The 23,528-nt window shown below is 34.6% G+C and overlaps 1 long non-coding RNA gene across 2 annotated transcripts in view; it reads left to right on the top strand.

Moving 5' to 3' along the window:
* Positions 1-8,755: 8,755 nt before the first annotated feature.
* Positions 8,756-23,528, top strand: part of LOC123378982 — a 108,465-nt gene continuing 93,692 nt past the window's right edge. For both annotated transcript variants that reach the window (XR_006582794.1, XR_006582793.1), the window contains exon 1: positions 8,756-9,144. This is a non-coding gene — a long non-coding RNA (uncharacterized LOC123378982). The remainder of the gene's footprint in view (positions 9,145-23,528) is intronic.

The following is a 23,528-nucleotide window of genomic DNA, read 5'->3' as shown; positions in this document are numbered from 1 at the left end:
TGTCCATTAAACATTAAAAGTTTTTTTGTTTTTGTTTTTTTTTTTTTAGACTAGAGAATTGGTCAAATTGGAACAAGAAAGTGTAGACATTACCCATAGGAAACAGCTCCACTCCAGGTGTAACAACTCTGAGAAGCATTGGCAATATTGGAGGTAGGTACAAAAACCTTGAGCAGTCAACATTTAACTATTGCTGTAGTCAACCTAAACAAGAAGTCAGCCATGGAAAAGGGACTGAAATTGTAGATTCTGGAAAACCCACATGAATAATATAGCTTGATCTTATGGTCTGGAAAAAAAGTGAAAGGTAATGTTTCAAACTGAAATATCCTACTATAGAATGCATAATTTCAGAGGGGAAGAAGAATTATTAATATGTAGAGCAGTCATAAAATATATCGGGAAGAAAATGGCTTATTTAGCTCTATGCTGTGATACTATTTAGATTCCCAGTGGTAGGTGAAGAAGTGCAATCTGTCTGAAAGTTACAATGTCCAGATGTGACCTTCACAAATTTAATTTCTTTTATTCTTCTGAGGAACTGTCTTAAATTTTTAACTGCCCTACTTGTCAGCACCACCTGCCTGTACATTGTTAACCCCCAGAAGGTTCATTTCACTGATCACTTCAGAAACATAGAGTCTTTTTCATTGAAAGGGAACATACTTTTTCCCCAAAGGGACAATGGTAGTCATATCTCATCATTTACCTGAATAGTAGGTAAAGCTTAACCAATTCTAACACTGGGCTGCATCAGTTTAATATAAATAAAGAAAGATTTAAACATGTACTCCACAGAAAAAAATTAATAAGAAACATATATGAAGACTCGGATTGCAAAGCTAGGATATTCAAATTAATAGAAACACCTTATAAATTGAACAAAAATGGCAGAACCGAGGAAGAATATAATGTTCAAGTTACAATTTATCTGAAGCAGAAACGTAATTCTTGAGCTGATAAGGTTAATTAGGACTTTATTATTATATCCTATATCTATATTACCTATATCTATCTATAGTCTGAATTAAACTGAAGTGAAATGATCATATGTAGTTATGGGAATGTCATTATTGAAGTAATTTATTACTTCTATGTTGTTACTGAGTCAAGCATATATTAAACCCCTCTTTCACTTATTTATGAAAATGAATAAACATAATGTTTTAATATGTCTTCAATGGTAATGCTTCTATTTTTCAGTTTTCACAACTCATAAGGAAACTGAGGGGAGGAATACCACAGAAGGTGAGGCTGAGGGAAATTTTTTTCCATAGCAATATTTCTTTTCAATTTGAGAACAAAATAAAGTAGAAAACTATCCTCTTTTGAAGAAGTAATTTATGTAAGGATTTAAAAGGGTAATCAATGAAAATGTTGTTGGGTGAACCAAGGAGACCTTGGGCCCTAAGGCCTCAATCCAGCCCCTTCAGAGATGTTGCCAGAGGTTCTTGGTCTTGCCAGAAGAAAGAATTCAAGGGCAGACACAACACAGTTGATAAGCGGTACAACCAGGAAAATTTATTAAAGTAAAAGTACACTCTGGAGATGTGAGAGTGGGTGAGCTCAAAGGGGAACGGAGCCCACTGGGGTTTGGGCTTCTATTATTTTATTGACAGTTGTTGACAAAGGGGTGAAATTTTCATTTCATGAGGCAACGATTTGTTGGAAGCAGGGTGTGTCTTCCAGGAATGTGGGTTATGCGCTTTTCCGTCCTTATTTGGTGAGGGGTTTCCTGTCATGGCACCTTCAGGGAGGAGATTTTTGTATGTTAATATAGTATAATGAAGGAATAATATGAACTTTGGCCTACTTTATCAGCCATCTTGGGCCTGTCTCCTTTGATGGTGTTTCTTGTGGTTTTGTTTGGAGTGTTGCCAGGACAGGCCCCTGACTTCCTTTCAGTTGGCCATGATTTCCTTTTTTGCTGGAGTCCAGGCATCTTGTTAGAACCTAACTGCCAGAACTTTAACAAAAATATGGATTTTCTAACAGAGTCTTATATTTTGCTCTAAGAGATGAAAAAGATTCATTCTTGATATCTAAATATCTCTATATGGATAGAGATATATTTCTGTTAATTACTAGAGGAAGTTTAAGTATCGATGTCTCAAATGCTAACGCAACAATTGCAATTAGAACCTATCAGTATCAACTACCTCAATGTAAAATAAAGAAGCAGATAAATCCAACACCAAAGACATACAGACAAGGTTGCATTCATGGAACATTGAACATGGAAAATCTAAATTTTAATTGCATGCTGAATAAGCTACCCTTTCTGCAACCGAGGAGGAAATAAGAAAATTTTGAGAAATGTTCTGAATTAGAATGTGAGATCAGAGTAGAGGCTTTATCCTGGGGCAGGAAGCAGGCTGTAAAAGCTATGATAAGAAAGAAATTGGTGGAGTTTGCTTTGCTTCTTTCCATCTATTGCCGTGGGAAAATGAGTTACATCCCATATTAGCAGTAACTCAAGTCTCCAGTGCTAGTGTATTCCAGAGTAAAATCAGGGCTGTAGGAAAGCCCTGGAAACATGAAAAGCTGATAAAAACATTGGTGCTGGCTAGATGAAGATATGTGATTCTCTTCCCTCTCCAAACCCCAGAGCCTTGTGAATTACAACCTATGAAGTGTTTCCCCCTAAACTGTGTATCCTTTGAAAACAAAGATCTGGTTTGAGGAGTTATTTTCCAGAATTTCAAGTGATAAACTATTCTGATTTCAGGATGGGGGTTGGGATTGGGGGGGGGGTGGATCTCCATTCAAGGGTTCATATATAGTGTCCTACGTCTTGAGTTTTTCAAGCTGACCCAGACTGCAGTCTGGCCTATCCCCAGTACTCAAAAATCTCATCAACATAATCCATGCTTTCCCTTAAACTTCTTGTAAAGCTGTAAAGCTGCTAAGGCCAACACATTATGTTATTAGAAGGTTTATTGTTTAAGAGAAGCGATTTGTAGGACATACCTTGAGATCCTGAGGGGAACATTTTTTCTAACAGAATAGTTCCCTGAGGAACCATCTTATGCCTTTCTGACATTTTATAAAGTCCCATTCTGCACTTCACCTTTGCTCTAAAGCCTTTTCTTAATTTGAAAACATGGGAAGACCTGGAAATGTGAAACTTAATTTTATTTTTGAACTCTGTAAGTACTGTTTTTCTATTTCTTATATTTTACTTAAAAATGGAATAATTAAATTTCAGCTCATCTCTCTCATCTATCATTTTATCATAGCCAGTGAAAAATTTCAAGTGGTGGTTTAAACATTCTACCTTGAAATATTTGCTGAATCATTAGTCATATTTTCTATTTTTCAGGTGATATGGTTTATTTTTCTATAGTTCCTAACAATTCCTATTAGCATGCTCTTCATATTCTTTTAAGCTTTTATTGATCTCTTCTTTAAAAAAATGTTTATTTTTTATTTTTGAGAGACAGAGAGAGAGAGAACGAGTGGAGGAGAGGCAGAGAGAGAGGGAGACACAGAATCTAAAGCAGGCTCCAGGCTCTGAGCTGTTGGCACAGAGCCCAGTGCAGGGCTCCAACTCACAAGCTGTGAGACCATGACCTGAGCTGAAGTGGGACTGAGCCACCCAGGCACCCCCCCCCCCCCCACTGATCTCTTCTTTACTAACACCAAGCTTCTGCTAAATGACTTCCTGAGGTTCTTTTCACTTTTGCTAGCACTCTCCAAATATTGCTTGTTTCACCCAACCACCTGGTCTTTGAAAAACTTCCACATCCAGGTACAACAAAAACCACTCTCAAACTCAGAGGCACACATTTTTTTGTCTCCTAAATATGTATTTTGGCAGGGCTTAGCAAAGAATATTTCATTTCCACTCAACTCATCACAAGATGACAAATTAAATATATGATTATAATTGTAGATCATTGTGCAAAATGTTTTCCCCTTGCGTAACTATCAGTTTTGCTTCATGTATCGTAAAGCTCCTTGTTATATGTTTGACCATTTAGGATTGTTACATCCCTCTAGATGAATTGATCCCCTTATCATTAGGATAGGACTTCCTTTATCTCGGGTAAATAAATGTCTCTTCTCTGAAATCTGCTTGAATATTAACATACTAACTCCAACTTTACCTTTGAAGTAGGTAGGTCTTTATATTTAAATCTTCCTTTTTTATTTAATTGGGGTGCTTAGACTGCTTCCATTTAATGTGATTACTGACATGGTTAGGTACAAATCTATCATTTGCTGAAATCTCTTCTTTGTTCCACTTTTTCTTTTTTTCTGCCTCCTTTGGAAATAATTTAATATTTTTATGATTCCATTTAGTTTTTTTTTCTTGGCATATTAGTTATAATCCTTTTTTTTTAAATGTTGTCGTTTCTCTAGAGATTATAGCATTCATCATTGAGCTAACAGTTCAGTTCTAACCAATAGGATACCATTTTAAGATAGTATAAATAGTGAACTTTGCAAGTGTATGTTTTGATTTCTCACTTCCTGATATTTATGGGTTTTTTTGGGAGGGGGGTTATTAACTTTATATGTAAATATGGCCTAAACTCCACAGTGAATTGTTATTTTTATGTAAGTATTATTTTATTTTGAATAATATATTGCCTAAAATAGATTTAAGTAATAACAAAAATTATACATTTACCAAAGTAGATAGTATTTCTGATGCTCTGCTTTTTTTTTTTTTTTTTTTTGTGCAAAACCATTTTTGCATCTGGTGATATTTTCTTTCTTCCTACTGGATTTCCTATACTTTCTTTTATAATGTGAGTCTTCCAGGAATGAATCTTTTACTTTTTGTATGTTACAAAACACCTTCTTAAAATTATTTAGTTTTGAAATATATTTTCACTGGGAATAGATTTAGGCTGGCAATTTTTTTTTTCCTTACAGATATTTAAAGTTGTTGATCTGTCTTCTCATCTGCATCATTTTTGATGAGAAAGCTGTTGTCATCCTTATCTTTATTCCTTTGTATGTAATGTGTATTTTGCTCTGGCTGGTTTTAATATTTTCTACCTATCACTGGATTTGAGTGATAGATATGATGGTGTTTTCTTCATGCTTCTTGTGTTTAGGGATCATTGTAGTTCTTGGATTTGTGTTTGTCATTTTCATCAGTTTTGGGAAAATTTTTCCTGTTATATTTGCAAACGTTAGCCCCTGTCACATGTCAGGGACTTGAATTACATGTTTTAGGCCACTTGAAATTGTCCCACAGCTCAGTGATGCTTTTTATTTTTTTACTCATTTTTAAATCTCCATTTATCATTTTGGGTAACCTTTATTGGTATGTCTTTAAATGCACTAATCTTTTATCTTGTAAGTCTAAGCTGCCATTAAGCCCATCAAGTTCATGTTTCATGTCAGATTAGGTAGCTTCATATCCAGAAATTTGATTTGAATCTTTTTTTATATCTTTCTTGTCTTAACATATTCTATCATTTCTCTAACTTTTTGTACACATAAATATAGTTATACTTAGTGTTTTAAAATGTTCGACTGCTAGTTCTATTATCTGCGTTATTTCTGAGTCAGTTTACCCTAATGACGTTTATCTCCATTCTGGCTTTTTAATGCTTTTTTGGGAAGCAAGCTATTTTTTATTGGATGCCATACATTATAATTTTACCTTGATGAATGCTGGGTATATTTGTATTCATATAAATGTTCTTGAGCAGTAATTCAATAGTATTGTAAATGTTGTTGGATACAGTTAGTTTGATCCTTTAGGGTCCGGCTTTAAAAAACAACTATAAGTAAAACTAGACTAATTACTCTCCACTAGTGATGTGAAGCCTTTATGAGGACTACATTTACTCTTGCCTCCATGAATTATGAAATATTCCAGCCTGACTGATAGAAATAGTCACCATGTTCAACCTCATGTGAGTGCTGAGCTCTGTTTCCTCTAATCCTCTCATTTGGTTCTTTCACTGGATTTGGGCAATTTCTTCATACATATGCATAGATCAACACTCTGCTGAATGATCAGAGGGAATGGTCCAGTCCACAGATCTCTGGAGTTCTCTGTGCAGGTCTCTCCTCCCTGGCACTCTGCCCTGAAAATAGTAGCTGCCTGGCTTTCCTCAGACTCTCCACCTCTTCAACTCAGACAGTTTGCTGTGTTTTGCCTGAGTTCCTTTTCCCTGTGCATTTCCTGGAAATTCTCTTCAGGTAGGAACCTGAGGCAATAATAGATCTCGAATTTTTGTCTTGTGTTTCTCAGGAATCACTGCCCTTTGTTGTCTGATGTTCAGTGTTTTGCAGACCATCATTTTATATATATTATCTGCTTTCCTCTTGTTTCAGGTGGGAGAATAAACCTGTCCCCTTTTACTCCCTTTTGGTTGATTAACCTCAGGTCTTCTCTCAAAAATAACTCAAGATAAAACAGAAAAGCAAAGATCTGGTCTCAAACCTATAAACCTGGTCTATTTCAGTAACTGCTATATCTCTGTTTCTCTCAAATTCTTGGATTCTTCAGTCATTTTCACTGCTTTTTCACTTTCTTCATATCCATGGCCATCACTCCATTGACTTCATTATTTCCAAGGTCATCAGAGATACCATTATTGCTAAACATAATTAAACATAAACATTAATCTGACCTCACCTCACTTGAGCTCTTTGCAATAACTGAAACAATTGGCCAGTTCTTTTTTTTTTTTTAATTTTTTTAATGTTTATATATGTTGAGACACAGAAAGAGCATGAGCAAAGGAGGGGCAGAGAGAGAGGGAGACACAGAATCCAAAGCAGGTTCCAGGCTCTGAGCTGTCAGCACAGAGCCCGATGCGTGGCTCAAAACCATGAACCGTGAGATCATGACCTGAGCTGAAGTTGGACGCTTAACTGACTGAGCCACCCAGGTACCCCTGGCCAATTCTTTAAAACATATCCCTTGACACTCTTTCTACTTCCCTGAACATTCCATGGTACCTTTTGTGAATCTTTACGAACTTATCTGTCTTTACTGAAATGTTGGCAGTCTTCAGGTTCTTCATTAGATCTTCATTTTCCCTCACACTTTACAGTGAACACTGGAATTCATCCACTTACCTTAAAATGATGATTTTCAAATTTGTTTATCTGCCATCCTTGTTTCTAATTTGTTGCTTCTGCTATAACAACTACAAATCTGAGAAATAGCAATTATTCTTACCTTCTTCTTTTTCTACCCATTATAGAAAATAACCAAGTCTGAAAATCTGTCAAATTAATCCATGAATCCCATGTAGCTTCTAAAATCCACTATTATTTCTTAAATTGCTTGAGAGAGATCTTCCTAATTAATTTCCTTGCCTCCAGTTTTATATTTCTTAAACTTATCCTCTACATTGTAGTCAGAGTTATCTTTCTTTAACAGCTGTTTGATCATTTCACTACCCTGCTGAAAACCATTCAATGTGTCCCTGTTGCTTTTAGATAAATACCCAAATCATTATATCCGGCCTAAAAATTTTTTACATGGTATGAACATTCCTCATGTTTTCATCATATCTCATCAGTGACCTCTCTTTTCAATCTATATTCACCAAATTTAGTGACTTCAAAGACAGACTTTATCTCATTTTCATTCTCATGCACTTATTTTTGATGTGCCTGAAATACTTTCCACTGCCTCATCCTGTCATCTTTCATCTTGCAAATATCCATTCATTTTTCATGTTGCATATTCCTCCTCGAGGCAATCCTCATGGATGCCCAAAAAACAATTAACTGACTTTCCATATATTCATGTAATATATTTGGCCTCATATATCATATTTTATATCATTTGATTAATTGCCTTTTCTTCCCTGTTTTGCTTCAGTAAAGGTAGACACTCTATTTATTTTATTTGCTCCTTTAAATATAACACACGATACAGTAACTACCACAAAGATAACCCTCAATAAATGTGTTTGTTTATCAAAAAGTGTTGAGCATCTACTGTAAGTCAAATATTTGTTGTAAGCACTTATGTTACTTCGAAGACAAAAGCCGCTGCTTTTATGGAATTCATATTCTATCTGGCTACACAGACGATGAAAAAGAAGCATAATAAATGGATACTGTTATATTAGGCCGTAATATTATAAACATTACAATGGAAAAATAAAACAAACCAAAATTTAGAGCATGGAATGATCAGGGAAAGACAATGGGTGAGGGAAGGAGCAATTCCACAGAATTCTCACTGAAAAGGTGAAAATCAACAAATAATTGAAGGCGATAAGGTATTTATCTACATATTGCACCAGGGAGAAAATATAAGTAGAAAACAAACCCTTAAATAAAGTGTGACTGCTGGATTTGAAAAATAGGAAGGGACTCATAGTGGTTGGATGAGAGATAGCAAGAGAGGAAATCACAAAAGTAAGAGATCACATCATTTAAGGACTTTAACTTTTACTCTGAGTGAAATGGGAAACAATGGCAGAATTCTCAACTGAGAAGCTTACTTACACATAGCTTAGACATGATCTTACTTATGTGTAAAAAGAACTCCTCTGACATTTGTGTTGAACAGGAACTTCAGGGCAGGCTGGGTGGCTCAGCTGATTAAACGCCTGACTCTTGATTTTGACTCAGGTCATGATCTCACATTTCATGAGATCAAGTCCTGAACCAGGCTCTGCGCTAAAAGTGAGCCTGCTTGGGTTTCTCTCTCTCCCTCTCTCTCTGCCTCTCCCCCACCACCCTCAAAATAAATAAATAAACTTAAAAAAAAAAAAGAACATGAACTTCATAGATATAAAAGTAAATATATGTTTCCATCTTTGAAGGTATATTAAGTTTCTATTGTAACAAATTAATACAAACAGTGTCTTAAAACAACACAAATTTATTCTGTTACAGTTCTGGAGGTTAAAAATTCTAAATCAGTTTCACTGGGCTAAGATCAATGTATTATAAGGACTGCATTCTTTCTGAAGGCTCTAGGGGAGAATCTATTTCTTGTCTTTTCCAGCTTCTAGAGTCTGGCTATATTTCTTGGTTTGTAGCCCCTTTACAAGCAACGACATCAATCTGACCTCTGCTTCCATTATTACATCTCTTTCTGTGACCCTGACCCTCCTATTCCCTCTTGTAACCCTTGTGATTACATTGGACTTCCCCACATAATCCAGGATGATCTCTCCATCTCAAGATCCTTAATTTAATAAGGTATTCAAAGTCTTTTCTGCCATGAAGGTAACAAAAGAACAGATTTGGGGGATTAGGAAGTTGATGTCTTTGGGGGGGGGTATTATTTTCCCTACCACAGAAGGCTAGCACAGAAGGCTAGGAAAGAGTTTGCTAATAGGACCAGAGCTGGAGAAATAGATGCAGTAGAAAGATGGATGCCTAGGTGTAGAAATAGAAATAGAAATAGAAATAGAAATAGAAATAGAAATAGAAATAGATACAGTTTTTATTCAAGTATAGCAAACATCTGGTAAAGTAGGTCATCTTAAGTATATATTTGATGAATTTTAATACATATAAACATCTACTTAACACCTCTTAGATTGTGTTGTAAAACATTTCCAGAATTTCACAAAGCCCTTTCATTCCTTCTTCCAGTAAACCACTCCCCTCAAAACAATCACGGCACTATTTTGCCATCTATTGACACAGATTAATTTTCCCTATTTCGATATGTATGTAGGCTAAACCATACAGTTTATATTATTTTGTGTCATTTATTTATTTATTTATTTATTTATTTATTTATTTATTTATTTTTATTTTATTTTTAATATAATTTATTGTCAAATTGGCTTACATACAACACCCAGTGCTCATCCCAGCATTTCGTGTCATTTTTAGATTTTAAAATTATATCTGGAAGGTTCATCCATGTCATTGCTAAATAATATTACACTGCATAAATATATGATCATTTGTTAATTTATTAATGATATTTAGACTTGGGCTTTTATGACTAATTATGGTATGAACATTCCTGCATGGGTCTTGAGGTGAATAGAAACTGAAAACATTTCCCACACCATAAAAATCAATTCCACATGGATTATAGACCTAAAAAGAATAAATATTCTACAAGTAAACAGGGGAATATCATTACCACATATAGAAAGGTTTTTAAGCAAGAAACAAAAATTAATAATCATAAACAAAAGACTGGTTAAATTGGTTATATTTCATAATTAAAGTCAACAAGATTTCATGACAAAGGGAACATGGATTGTGAAAGAGAGAATCAGATTTGTTCCTAGGTTAGGTTTGAGTAACCAGAAGGCAGATTCAGACAGACAATTTGAACTAAGGTTTTGGAGATGGGAAGCCACTTAATTTTGGACATATTGAATTAGATAATCTATTAGATACACAAGTGGAGATATCAGATAGACAACTTGACATCTGACTATGGGGTTTATAAGAGTTGTCTCAACTATAGACCTAACTTTGGACAAGAGAATGTGCAAAATCACCAAGATGGTGTGTAGAGATAGACAGGAGGAAAAAAAAAATCAAGGGACTTACTTAAATCCAAGATATTCCAATGTAAAAAGGCCTAAGGGGGAAGGAGGAGACAAAATCAAAAAAGATCAGTAAAATAAGACCAACTAGTCCTCCAAGGTAAGAGAAGAAATTTAACATTGTTGAAGGAGTGATAAAATGTTGTTTTGTGCTCAAAAAGCTAAATCTGACAGTTTGTGGATTGTGGTTATGTTTATAAAAATAGTTGCAGTGGAGAGGTGGCAGCAAAATCCTGTTAGGGAATCTTGATTGGAAAATGAGACTAAAAGAATTCAAGACATTAGTATAATCGGTGGAAGTAATAAAATGGGGTGTTATTTGGTGGCAAAAGTGTGTTCAGAGAAGTTTTGTCTTTGTTTGTTTTAGCTGGGGGTTAACTGGAATTAACTAGTGTTATGATTTTGCCAGAGAACTACAACAAAAGTGAAAGGTGGCCACGTTGTCAAAAGTGTATGGAAGGGAATTATTTTAATTACTGAACACAGAATTTAAACTAGGTAAGTAAGGGGGTGAGGATGTCAAAGGATATGGCATCACGAAAAGAAGACAGGGCTTTGGATAACAGAACTAGTGTGGTGGGAGAAATGTTAGGTTTGTGAAGTGGGTGAATTGTAAAGATAGGAGATGGTTATCAGGAGTGAGATGTAGATTATGAAATGATTGAGATCTTTGGAAAGAAAAGGCCTAGCTTATGAGCATAGAACTATAAGGCTGATGTAGAGTACTGGATCATTGCAGGAGGGGGGTGTAAGAAACAAGAATCTAAGATATGGAAGCTTTATCTACACTGTGCCTTTGGAAAAGTATCCAGCACTTTTATGAGAGTAGTGTTGGAGAGAGTGACAATGAGGACCTAAAAATCCCTGAATAATAAGGACAAATGATCCAAGTGTTAGTTAGTAAGTAAGAACAGTTAGGCATAGTTACTTATATCATCTAATGATATGAGATTCAAAACTGGATAATTTAGAAATAAAGAACAACATTCAGAAAGCAAAAATGAGCTAACAGGACACTTACTACACCTGATGCCCATTGTAACAAGTGATACAGGAAGAGGAAATAGCCATATCTTCAGGGGGCTTCAGGGGACACAACATCCTGATAGAAGATACAGATAGAGGGGGGGGGCATGTTTTTAACAGACCTGGCAAATTAAGGGGGAATTCAGAGAAGAAATCACTAATTAGCATAGAGAGCAAGATTAAAGTTTGAGTGTGCGGTGAATGCAGGGGACAGAATCAGGATGTACTGGGCTTCAAAGGGATAGGATGGGAGCATGAGAAGCAAAAGATGACCTGGGATTCAGGGACTTGCTACATTCATTGTTAAAATCAAGGAATAAGATCATGATGATCTTAGTCCTGATGGATTCAAGGAAAATAGCAGTAAAGAAACTGAGTGAAGATACTTAGTTTTGGAATTGGTGGTGGCAGTAGGAACATGAAGACTCATGCACATGGTCACCTGTACTCCTCTCTCACTGTTACTCTTCAGCCCTAATCATGGGTGGGGGAAAACGGATGACTTAGTTGCTAAGAAAATTTATCTTTAAAAAGGAAAATCTACACAATATTTCAAAATCAGATGGAATGTAATTTCATACAGGGGAAGTTGGATATTCTAAAACACCAGTGGCTTTTAGCCTATTGTAGCATGGATATCATTCCCTCCCATTTAATGTAAGAAAAGGTTTGTACTAGTGTATCCTTGGAAACCTCTGTGAACAGGCATTTCAGGGATGGCAGTCAGCTTAACAAGCCACAGTGTTACGCAGGCAATTCTTAGAGAAAAGATTTCTAGTTGAGAGAGGTCAGCTCTGTTTCCTACGGGCACATACTTCTTGATTCCTAGTGGGGAATATAATCTCTCTTTCTCTGAATCCATAATACAACTGTCTAGGGTGAAGGAGAAACAATGCTGTAATACCTTAAGACCAACCAGGAACATAACCAATGAAGAAGTGATGGATGAACTCCAGAATTCTTTCTAAATGATGCTTTAGAGATGAGCTTTTCTGTCACCTTTTACAAGCTATTATTTAAAAGAGAACATGTAAATATGTGATTTTTTGTTATAGTAATATAATGCATAAATAAAATGAGAATGTGGTGATGGAAGAAATGTCACCATGATTTTGAAGACTGGAAAGTGACAAACCTCATCACAGATTAAATCACAAAGAAACAGAAACTAGAAGAAAGATAACTGAGATGAAATGATTGGCCACAAGCAGTGTTAGTCAAGGAAACAAAGAAAAAAGAATGTCTATATATGAAACTGTCAGACTGAATGGAAACATTATTATTGGTTTCCAACTTTTGTGTAAGTGTGGAGCAAAATGCCAAAGTCAAAGCAACCAGCCAATTATGGAGTTAGTGAACTTGAAAGGGGAAACAATTTTGAAAAAGTTTTTTTCTGACGAGGATCTTGAAAAGTTATCATTTACCAGCATAAAAATATCTTCAGGGCAATTATCAAGAGAGTGGGTAGATATCATTACAAAAAGCAAAAGGTTAGAGAGTTGAGATAAACTTGTTATCTTTGTGTTATTACTCTTTGTTATTTGTAAGAGTGTTACATCCCTGGAGCAGAGAAAACAATTTAAATATTAACAAGTAGAACATTCATCAAAAAATTCTGGTAATGGAAGAAATAACCCCAAACTAAGACACAGCAAGGGCAATTGAAACTATATTATACATTTGTAAGAAACCTTTATGTTTTTTCCAGTCAAAATAATGATACATGTTATGGTAAATTTTGGGAAAAAATATATGAATATTATATCTTAAGTATACTAATTTAGGAAGTTAGAGATTTTGGAATCACATGAGAATACTGATGTTTATCACAGGACAGTTTACACAGTACTCAGAGATTATTTTTAAACAGTAAAGAATATGCATTAACTGTTTTGCTACTGGAACTGTTTAAGGTTCTCTAAGAATATAAATATTACTAAAAATGTATTATTACTATCATAAAAGACATGTGCAGCTCCAAACTAAGCTATGCTAAATCTTAGAAAATGAGTACAATTATTGAAAAATTAAATTAAGGGTGCCTGAGTGGCTTAGTAGGGTAGGCATCTGACTCTTGATTTCCGCTCAAGTGACGATCCCATGGTTTGTGAGCTCAAGCCCTGCCTTGGCTGTGGGGACGGTGTGGGGCCTGCTTGGGACTCTCTCTCTCTCTCTCTGCCCCTCCCCTGCTTGCCTGTGCATACACTCTCCCTCTCAAAATAAATAAACATTGAAAACAAAATAAAGCTTAAATTAAAATTTTGTGGGGGCGCGTGGATGGCTCAGTCAGTTAAGCATCCAGCTTGGGCTCAGGTCAAGATCTCACCATTTGTGAGTTGGAGCCCTGTGTTGGGCTCTGTGCTGACAGCTTGGAGCCTGGAATCTACTTCTGATTCTGTGCCCCCCTCTCTCTCTCTGCCTTTCCCCAGCTCATGCTCTGTCTCTCTCTGTCTCTCAAAAATAAAAAAAAATTTAAAAAAACATTAAATTAAAATTTTGCGCATAAAATGAAAGGTAACTGGGAGATCTTCACATGAACACGCCCGGGGCAATGGCTTACACAGCATAGACAACAGAACAGGGAGAGGCCCAGAAAAAAAAAATAATAATAAAAAAATAAAAAGTATATTGTGGGAATTGTTGTGTGGTTCAATACTTAGAGTACATAGCATAAGAGAAGCACTTTGGAATAAAGTGCACTGCATTTTTACTTCAATCCTAATTATTCTTTTTTTTCAGAGTCATTATACTGCTGTGTGTTCTTCAGAAAACCATTCACTGCATTCATCAAATGTGTTTACCTATTTAAAATAATCAAATATACATTGACCTATTTAATATCTAAGAATGATATAGTAATTAATTGAGGTAAAGTTCTCACATGTAATAAATTAATTGTATGTATAGAGTAGAATATTATACTGCAGTGAAAATGTATAATGATATCTCTATGTGTTAATATGAGTAATTGTCAGGAATATAATCCCATGGAAATAAAAAACATGTGGCAAAAGGATAGATTCACAATAGACCCTTCGGTATGAAAAACACAAAATAATAATGTTTGGATTACAAAGACATATGTAAATAAAACGATAATAAAGAGGAAAAACATAAAAACAAAATTCAGGATAGTGGTTGTCTCTGTAGAGGGGTAAGAAGATGATAGGATCAAGAGAGACAAAAAGGGATATAAATTTATTATAATGCTCCATTTCTTGAGCTGGATATTGAGTAAATAAATACGTGTTAATTTCATTGTAATTATGTATGTCTTACACAAATTCTGTAAATGCGATTTTGTATGCAGTTATATGTATAAAAGTAATTTAAAATTAGGTGAATGACTTCATAAATACTGATAGAATAAATAAAATAAACAGTTCACAAAATTATTGTATGAAAATATCCAGTATAAAATATAGGGATGGAATGTTTTCAAAGACTGAACGGCAGATCTGGAGCGATAGGATAGTAGATTAAACTTAGATTTTTGTAAGGTTAAATATCAGTAGGAACCTACTTTCTATTAAGCGTTACTATTCTTTTTTTTTCTTTTTTTTTTCTTTTTGGTAAAGCTTGACTCTTCTTGTATATACTATGTTTGGTAGTATTATCCCAGACCACTTAAAATTGTAGCTTTAAGAGAACCTTAGAACTAATTATAAGACTTTTGTAAATCACTTGTCGTTAGGTGTAGAAGGATTATCTGATGCTACTTGTCATAAACTTTAGTGCTAGCTCTATTTCAGACACTATAAACAGAATCTTGAGTAAGTCAATCTCTCTTAATTTTTTAAAATCTTCCATTCAATATTCAATGAGTTTATTACAGTAGATTTCATCAAAGCTTTTCTCTAGCTTAAAGATTCTATGTATTTCTGACCTTCTAGAGTATTATGGATTGAAACTGTCTCTTTGGGACCACCTTAATTTTTAATTACTGTACTGATACTACTCTGAGACAGAATGCTGTTATGCTTTTATCTGCATCACTCACTGAGAAAATGCAGTGTTAAATAATGATGCACGTTTTAATAACTCATTGAATAATGGGACTAGTAACTCAGGAAGTTGTATAAATGAGAGAAACAGTAACAAGTCTATGTAATACAAGGGCCAAAATGAGGTATCTTTGATAATTCATTGTCCTGCTATATTCATATTCAGTTTAGAATTATGGTCTCACACCATTATATATGCATCTATAATTTATTATTCAGAAAATATGATGGGTAAGGTTAATAAATGTCCATAAGAATGTTGGAAATGCAATTAAATTATCTTCATTTTGTATATTTAGTCTGTTTTAGACTTGAAATGTATTGTCTATATCTTCTGTTTACAGCTTTTTTCTTGGAAAATGCAGATTAACATGTAAATGAAATTTATTATACAAAACAAAAAAAATCATAGCTTCATTACTCTAAAAGAAAACAAAATTAAGCTACATAATTTTAGACTTTTATAATATGCATCCACAATTACACGAGAGAAAACCCAGAAACCTACAGATATTAGAATAAATAAAAATACTACTTGGCTTACACTTATATCTATAATTTCTCCAGTTGTAGGTAAATGTTAGATAAAGTATGTTATTTTAATGTTTATTATTGTTCCATTAGTTTTTTTTATTGAAATTTTCTATATTTCAAAAGAAAAATGATTCAACATTCCAAAATGAGCCTATATTAGCAGAAATAAATATTTAATTTAATTTAAAAATGTTGTCATTATTAGGGGCGCCTGGGTGGCTCAGTCGATTGAATGTCCAACTTCGGCTCAGGTCATGATCTCATGGTTTGTGGGTTCAAGCCCCACATTGCACTCTGTGCTGACAGCTCGGAGCCTGGAGCCTGCTTCTGATTCTGTGTCTCCCTCTCTCTCTGCCCCTCCCCTACTCATGCTGTCTCTCCCTGTCTCTCAAAAATAAATAAGTAAACTTGAAAAAAAAAAGAAGGAATCACTGGATCACTGGGACATCTCTCAGTGATTCCCATGTCTGTTCTCAACTGTGAATGGGAAATTACAGCAACCACAGTCTGAGAAGGGCACATGATTCTATGAGTCAGTCCCCAGGCAAAGCACTTGGTACTAGTGAAAGTAAAGAGTGATGTACAAAGTAGAGGTATTAGTGAAGATGGCAAGTAATCTAGGAAAAGTGGTAGAGGAGGGAGGTATTGAATATCAGTTTTAGCCTTGAGGACTACTACAGCAAACTGTAGTACAGCTTTTCTCTCCAACCTCCTTTTGACATTTTACAAAATGTATTTTGAAGAGTCCTCTGGAAAAATTTGTGACAGGTTGGAGCAAATGGAAGGTGAGATGAGAGTGGACTGTAATAAATATCAGTGTTCTCCCAAATCCTCTCACTGAAGCTGCTCTTGTGTCACAATCCACCCCATCCCTGCTGCCTTTCATTTCTATTGGGAGCAATTGCAGCTCTTTGTTGGAGCACTGTCTTCGGGCTTCTGGAAACTGCTTCCCTTGCACCTAGGAAAGACACAAAAGTACCTAGGGCTTTGCAACCACCTGGGCATTCCTAGACGAATTCCTGACAGATGGGCGAGTATGAAGACTCCAGTCCCTTTGTCTCAGGTCAGGACAACTCTGAGTTCTTGTTCTGGGCTATACTCCCTGTGATAAAGGCTGAAGTTTCCATCTGTGAGACTTTGCTGAAGAGAAACCCCATTCTTCGATTCATCCATTTTACTGAGGTGTTCCCCTCTTCCCCTAAAGGTTTCCGTAGAGGATATTTCTATTAGAAAGCATGTGCCTATGAGATCTTTTCTTGAGATTCCCTTAGATTACTCCAGTGAGCCAGAAGTAAGGCATTAATCTGCCCAAGCCCAAATGTAAATAGTTTCTTCCTCTTTCTAACCAACAACGATCTGAAGCCCGTTAAAACTAATTGCCCCTCCAGATTAATGCGGATGCTATAACATATCTAGCGTGATATTTTAATTCATAATAAGAAATATATATTAGGTCTTCATCTCTTTTTCTGGTACAGAGCTCCTAAAACCCCAGTAATTTCCTGAGAGAGACCAACAAAACTGTCTTTTGTTATGTTAATGAGGTGACCTTTGACCTCGCCGAGGATGGAGGGCTGGTTGCCAGGAGAACCAATCATTTGATCAGAGGGTTAGAACTTTCAGTCCCACCCCTCTGACCTCTGAGGAGGGGAGAGTTTGGAGGTTGAATCAAGGGTCAATGGCCAGTGGTTTACTCCATCGTGACTCTGTAATGAAGTCTCCCTAAAAACCTCAAAGAAGGGTTTCAGAGAGCTTCTGGGCTGTGAACACATGGACATTCCAGGAGAGTGACACACCTGGGAGAGGTCAAGAAAGCTCTGCATCCTCTTCTCTTGCCTTGCCCTTTGCATCTCTTCCATCTGGCTGCTCCTAAGTTATACCCTTTATAAACCAGTGGCCTAGGAAGTAAAATGTTTTTCTTGAGTTCTGTGAGCTGCCTTAGCAAAATGATCAGTCAGTAAGAGAGGGCCATGGAAACCTCTGATTCATAGCCAGTCAGAAGTACAGATAACAACCTAGACTTGTGACTGACTAGCTTCGAAGTTCAAGGAGGGGATTGTTGGAACTTCTAATCTACAGATGATTGGGCTTGTGGCTGATGTCCGAAGTGGCAAGGGGGTGCGGTGAGGGCAGTCTTGTAGAACTGAATCCTTAACCTCTGGAATCTGATGCTATTTCAGGGTGTCAGACAGAGTCAGAAATGACTTGAATTCTGGGACGCCTAGCTGGTACCAGGACCATTGTTTGTTGGTCCCTTCCACAAACTGGAATTGGGATCTTGATACTTTATCTACATTTAATCTTTTTTTTTTTTTTTGAGAAACACAGAGTCTGAGTCGGGGAGGGGCAGAAAGAGAGAGAGAGAGAGAGAGAGAGAGAGAGAGGGAGAGAGGGAGAGAGGGAGAGACCCAAGCTGACTCTGAACTGTGTGGAACCAAGTGGGGCTTGATCCCATGAACCATGAGATCATGACTTGAACTGAAATGAAGAGTCATATGCTCAACTGACTGAGCCACCCAGACGCTACAATTTAATCTTATTTTAACCTATAAATGCATTATTAACCTTGGATCTTAGTCAATATTGTTTTTTAAATAATTTATACACATTTACTGTTATATGCTGCATTCTGGATAATTTACTAAAACATAATTTCCAGTTACTTATATGCTTTCTGACTTTGTTGTTATAGCTGCTAACTAATTAGAGTATAACTTACATTAGAAAAAGTAAACAAAACAAAACAAAAAACCCTAAGCATGCAGCTCAATAAATTATTACAAAGTGAATAAAAAGACACAACTAACAACTAGGTTGAAACACTTAACTTTGCCTCACTAAGAAGTCCTTTTCCTTCCCCTTCCCATATACTCACCTTCTTCCTCCCCATTTTAATACTATTTCAAAATGACTATTTTGAAGTTGTATAAAAAAAATTGAATCTTACAAAATATTTTTGTATCAGGCTTTTTTCAGTGAAAATATTTATGAGATTTATCCACATTTTAGCTTGTATCTGTGGTTTATTATTTTTATTGCTATATAATATTTCCCATGTGTAAGTACACCCTCATTTACCTGTCCTACAACACATTTTATTATTGATGGGATTTATTTTCAGAATTTCTGTATTATAGATAAGCATTGTACCCATCTTTTGCTGCAAGGGGTAGACATTTCTTTTGAGCAAAGATCTAAGAGCAAAGGTTTGCTGGGCCCAAAAGCAGATATTGACAAATAATTTTCTGAAGTCATTGTGTTAGGTAGACACTAGACCTGAGGAGTGGAAGGAATGCTGGAGGCAGAGTCCCAAGTCCTTGAAGGGGAATTATAGAGACATGAGCTGGAGGCAAAGACAGTGATAGATAAGCTGTACATTAAAAACCCCTGGGCACAACATCCCAACCTTAAGGCTTCCAAGACCTTGGGGCTGACAGATCCAGAGCCATAACTATGGAGCTCGTCTTCTCCTCCTCCACCTCTGCCAGAGGGCAAACCCTATACTCATTACATTATAATACATTTGCATTGCAGTTATAGCCCCCTTCCCCCACCAGAGAGAAAGGCTGCCTTGATGGTTCCAGTACAAACTTTATAGGTTTGTGGGAGTAGTTCACCCAAATGATTGGAAGCAACCTCCATTAGGGACCACCCCAGTGTACTTCCCAGCTCTTCCCATCCCAGAGAAACCCATTAATATCCAAATCCAAAACAATCTAGGGGCTGGTTCCACCTCTGGGAACCTACCCATTCTCCAACCTTGAGAGTGTACTTTTGCTTTAACAAACTGCTTTGTGCTTGCTACTTTCCTTCTGACTGTCTTTATTCCAGCATGGATCCCCATGGAAATCTTATAAATCATCTCCTGGGGAATCCAAAGACTGAGAACTCCACTGGTAACAACTGTACCGATTTATACCCTTTGCTAGTGGTTATTGAGCATTCTTTTGTCTTTCAGATACTTGAGAACACTTGCATTGTCAGTCAGCCTTTTGAATGTTTGTCATCTAGTCTCATTTGTAATAGTGTCCCATGTGGTTATAGTTTGCATTTCCCCGATGATGACACTAAGTCACATTTTTGTATGTTTACTAGTCATTTGGACATCCTCTGCAAAAGGTCTATTTAGTTTTCTTGACATTTTTACATTGCATTATCTGTCCTTTTGTTTTGTTTTCTTTCACTGAAGCCTCTTGTCATTTATAATATTACAAATATGTTCTCACATTCTTTGGCTTCCCTTTTCGCACTGTAATTGATGCCTTTTAAGCAAGAATTCTTAATTTTAACTCTAGAAGGTTTATTGGTTTTATCTCTAATGTTTATATCTGTAATCAACCTGTAACATTGTAAAACATGAGTATGCAACTAACCCCTCATCATGTTTTGAGGAGATCATTTTTCCTCCAGTTTGCAATGATATATTTTCCTTAAGCCTAGAGATTAGATATGTGTCAATCTGTTTTTGTATACTCCACTTCATCCACTGGTCTATACTTCTACCTTTAGCCCTATAATCACAATAACTTACACACTGTATATCTGTACTCTTGGTAACTGTTGAATAACTCCAACTTAGTTTACTTTTCAAGAGCATTGTGACTATCATTGATTCTTTGTATTTCCTTATACATTTCAGCTTGTTAAGCTACCTGTTGTAATTTTTATGTCAGTGAATCAATAAGTTAATTTGCAGAAAATAACACTTTAAAAATTGAGTCCCCAAATCTAGGGAAATGATATATACTTCCATTTGTATTTCTTCTCCAATATTATTCAATAATATTTTTTCCATATAGAGGTCTTATACATTTATCATAATATTTACTCCTAGATATTTAATGACTTTGCTATTATTATAAATAACATCATGTATATAGCTTCATTTTTAAAATGTGTATTGCTGATTCCGTTTAGTTTTTGTTTAAAAATATATATACAAACAATTTCCAGGTTATTTCCAAAATTATTTGGTAGTTTATTATCTCCTGTTTGCAAACTCACTTTCTAGTTTTAAACATGACAACATATTTATTCAATATTTTGTGGCAGACTATTTCAAGATCTAAAGCCTTTTCCTGATGTGTTCTGTTGATTGTCACAGACAGTGCCTTATTTATGTGTGAGGTGTGTTTTTTGTTTTGTTTTTTTTTTGTTTTTGTTTTTGTTTTTTTAATTTAAAATTGTGATCTCATTTTTTCCAGGAACTTTATCTGTGGGGACACTTTGAAGTCCAGGTTGAACCTTGGGTATTTCAGAAAGTATTTGCTTATGCTTTGTTTCAATCACCTGCAAGCACTATAATAAATTTAAAACAAATTTTGCAGTTTGGTGTCTTTGAAACACTCATTCACATATGGGATAACTTCATTAATTTTCTAACATGACTCAAACTTTTATGTTTTTCTTAGGTATTTACTAATATACTATTTATTAAAATGTGCATTTTCTGCATGAACAGCTTTGATAATTCTTTTTCATGATTTCTAGATTAATTAGATAGAAGATAGTTCATATTGTCAATTCTATTACATGGATACCAGCAGTTCATGGAAATGTGATTTTTATAAACTGCTAATTTAATGCATTAAATGCTTTATTTAGCATTGTAATCTTACATTTCCTTAATTAATAAGATGGTTAAAAGTTTCCCATATGTTCATTTGCTCAGTGTATTTCCTCTTTGGTGGATTTTGTATTACCTTTAACATTATATTTATTGTGCCCTTTTAATAGTTGCTTTTGTAAATTAAGATGTCATTATAGAGTGGCTTTTTCACAGGTTGCTGTAGCAATAAATGACTACCACTGCACTATGATATCAGACTTTCCCTTGAAAGCCTAAGCTAACTTTTATTTTAAATTACTTTTTCATCTTTTAATATTTTATTGCACTTTTAAATCTTGAATATTAAATGTCAAGCCTTAAAAATTTAGGAACAATATGTATTTCACTTTCCAACGTTGAGCCTATTTTCAAAGGATTTTTTTAAGGTAAAAAAATGTTTTGTGGCTACAAACTGATCTTAAGAGTCCAAAAAAATAATCTGACTGTGAATTTGAACTCTATCATTTAACAGCTTTTAAAATTATAAGTTGTGCAAGAGAAACAAAAGCAAAAAAAAAAAAAAAGGCAAAATTTGGTGAGACTACACCAAAATAAAAAGCTTTTGGACAGCAAAGGAAACCATCAACAAAACAAAAAAGCAACTGGCTGAAAAGGAGAATATAACTTCAAATGATATATCTGATAATGGATTAATATACAAAGTATATAAAGAACTTACACAACTCAACACCCAAAATACAAATAATCCAATTACAGTCAGAGGACCATAATACACAATTTTCCAAAGAAGACATACAGATGGCCAACAGACACTTGAAGAATGCTCAACATCACTAATCATCAGGGAAATTCCTATCAGACTCAAAAGGGGATATCACCTCACACCTGTCAGAATGGCTAGAATAACAAAGATAAGAAATAACAAGTATTGGCAAGATATGGGAGGACAAATACCTTCATACACTGATGTTGGGAATGTAACTGGTTAATTGGCGTAACCACTATGGAAAACAGTATATAGATTCCTCAAAAATTAAAAATGGAAATACCATATCATCCAGTAATTCTTCTACTGAGAATTTACCCAAGGGAAATGAAAATACTAATTTGAAAGAAATAATGCATCCTTATTTTTATTGTAGCATTATTTACAATAGCCAAGATATGGAAGTAGCCAAAATGCTCATAAATAGATGAATGGATAAAGAAGATGTGATATATATATATATATATATATATATATATATATATACAAACACACTGTATATTCCATTATAATGGAATACATATATATATACTCTCTTTATATATACTATATATACTATATATATATACTATACTATACTATATACTATATATATACTATATACTATATATGTATGTATATACATATATGTATACATATAAACATATATGTATGTATATGTATGTAACATACATATGTATGTACATATATGTATATATATAAATATATGTATAGTATATATATAGTACATACATATATATACTATATATGCTATATATACTATATACTATATATATACTATATACTATATATGTATATATATTCTATATATACTATACTATATACTATATATATAGAAAGTACATATACTCTATATATATACTATACTATATATATACTATACTATACTATACTATACTATACTATATACTATATATACTATACTATACTATACTATATACTATATATACTATACTATACTATACTATATACTATATATATACTATATACTATATATGTATATATATATACATATACATATATGTATACATATATACATATATATGCATATATATACATATACATATATGTATACATATATACTATACTCTATACTATACTCTATACTATATATATACTATATACTATATATGCATATGTATACATATATGTATATGTATATACTA

The sequence above is a fragment of the Felis catus genome, chromosome C1 (assembly GCF_018350175.1).
Source record: "Felis catus isolate Fca126 chromosome C1, F.catus_Fca126_mat1.0, whole genome shotgun sequence".
NCBI classification, from domain to species: Eukaryota; Metazoa; Chordata; class Mammalia; order Carnivora; family Felidae; genus Felis; species Felis catus.
Note: the sequence above shows the minus strand (reverse complement) of the source record. Positions and strands in the feature narration are given on the sequence as shown.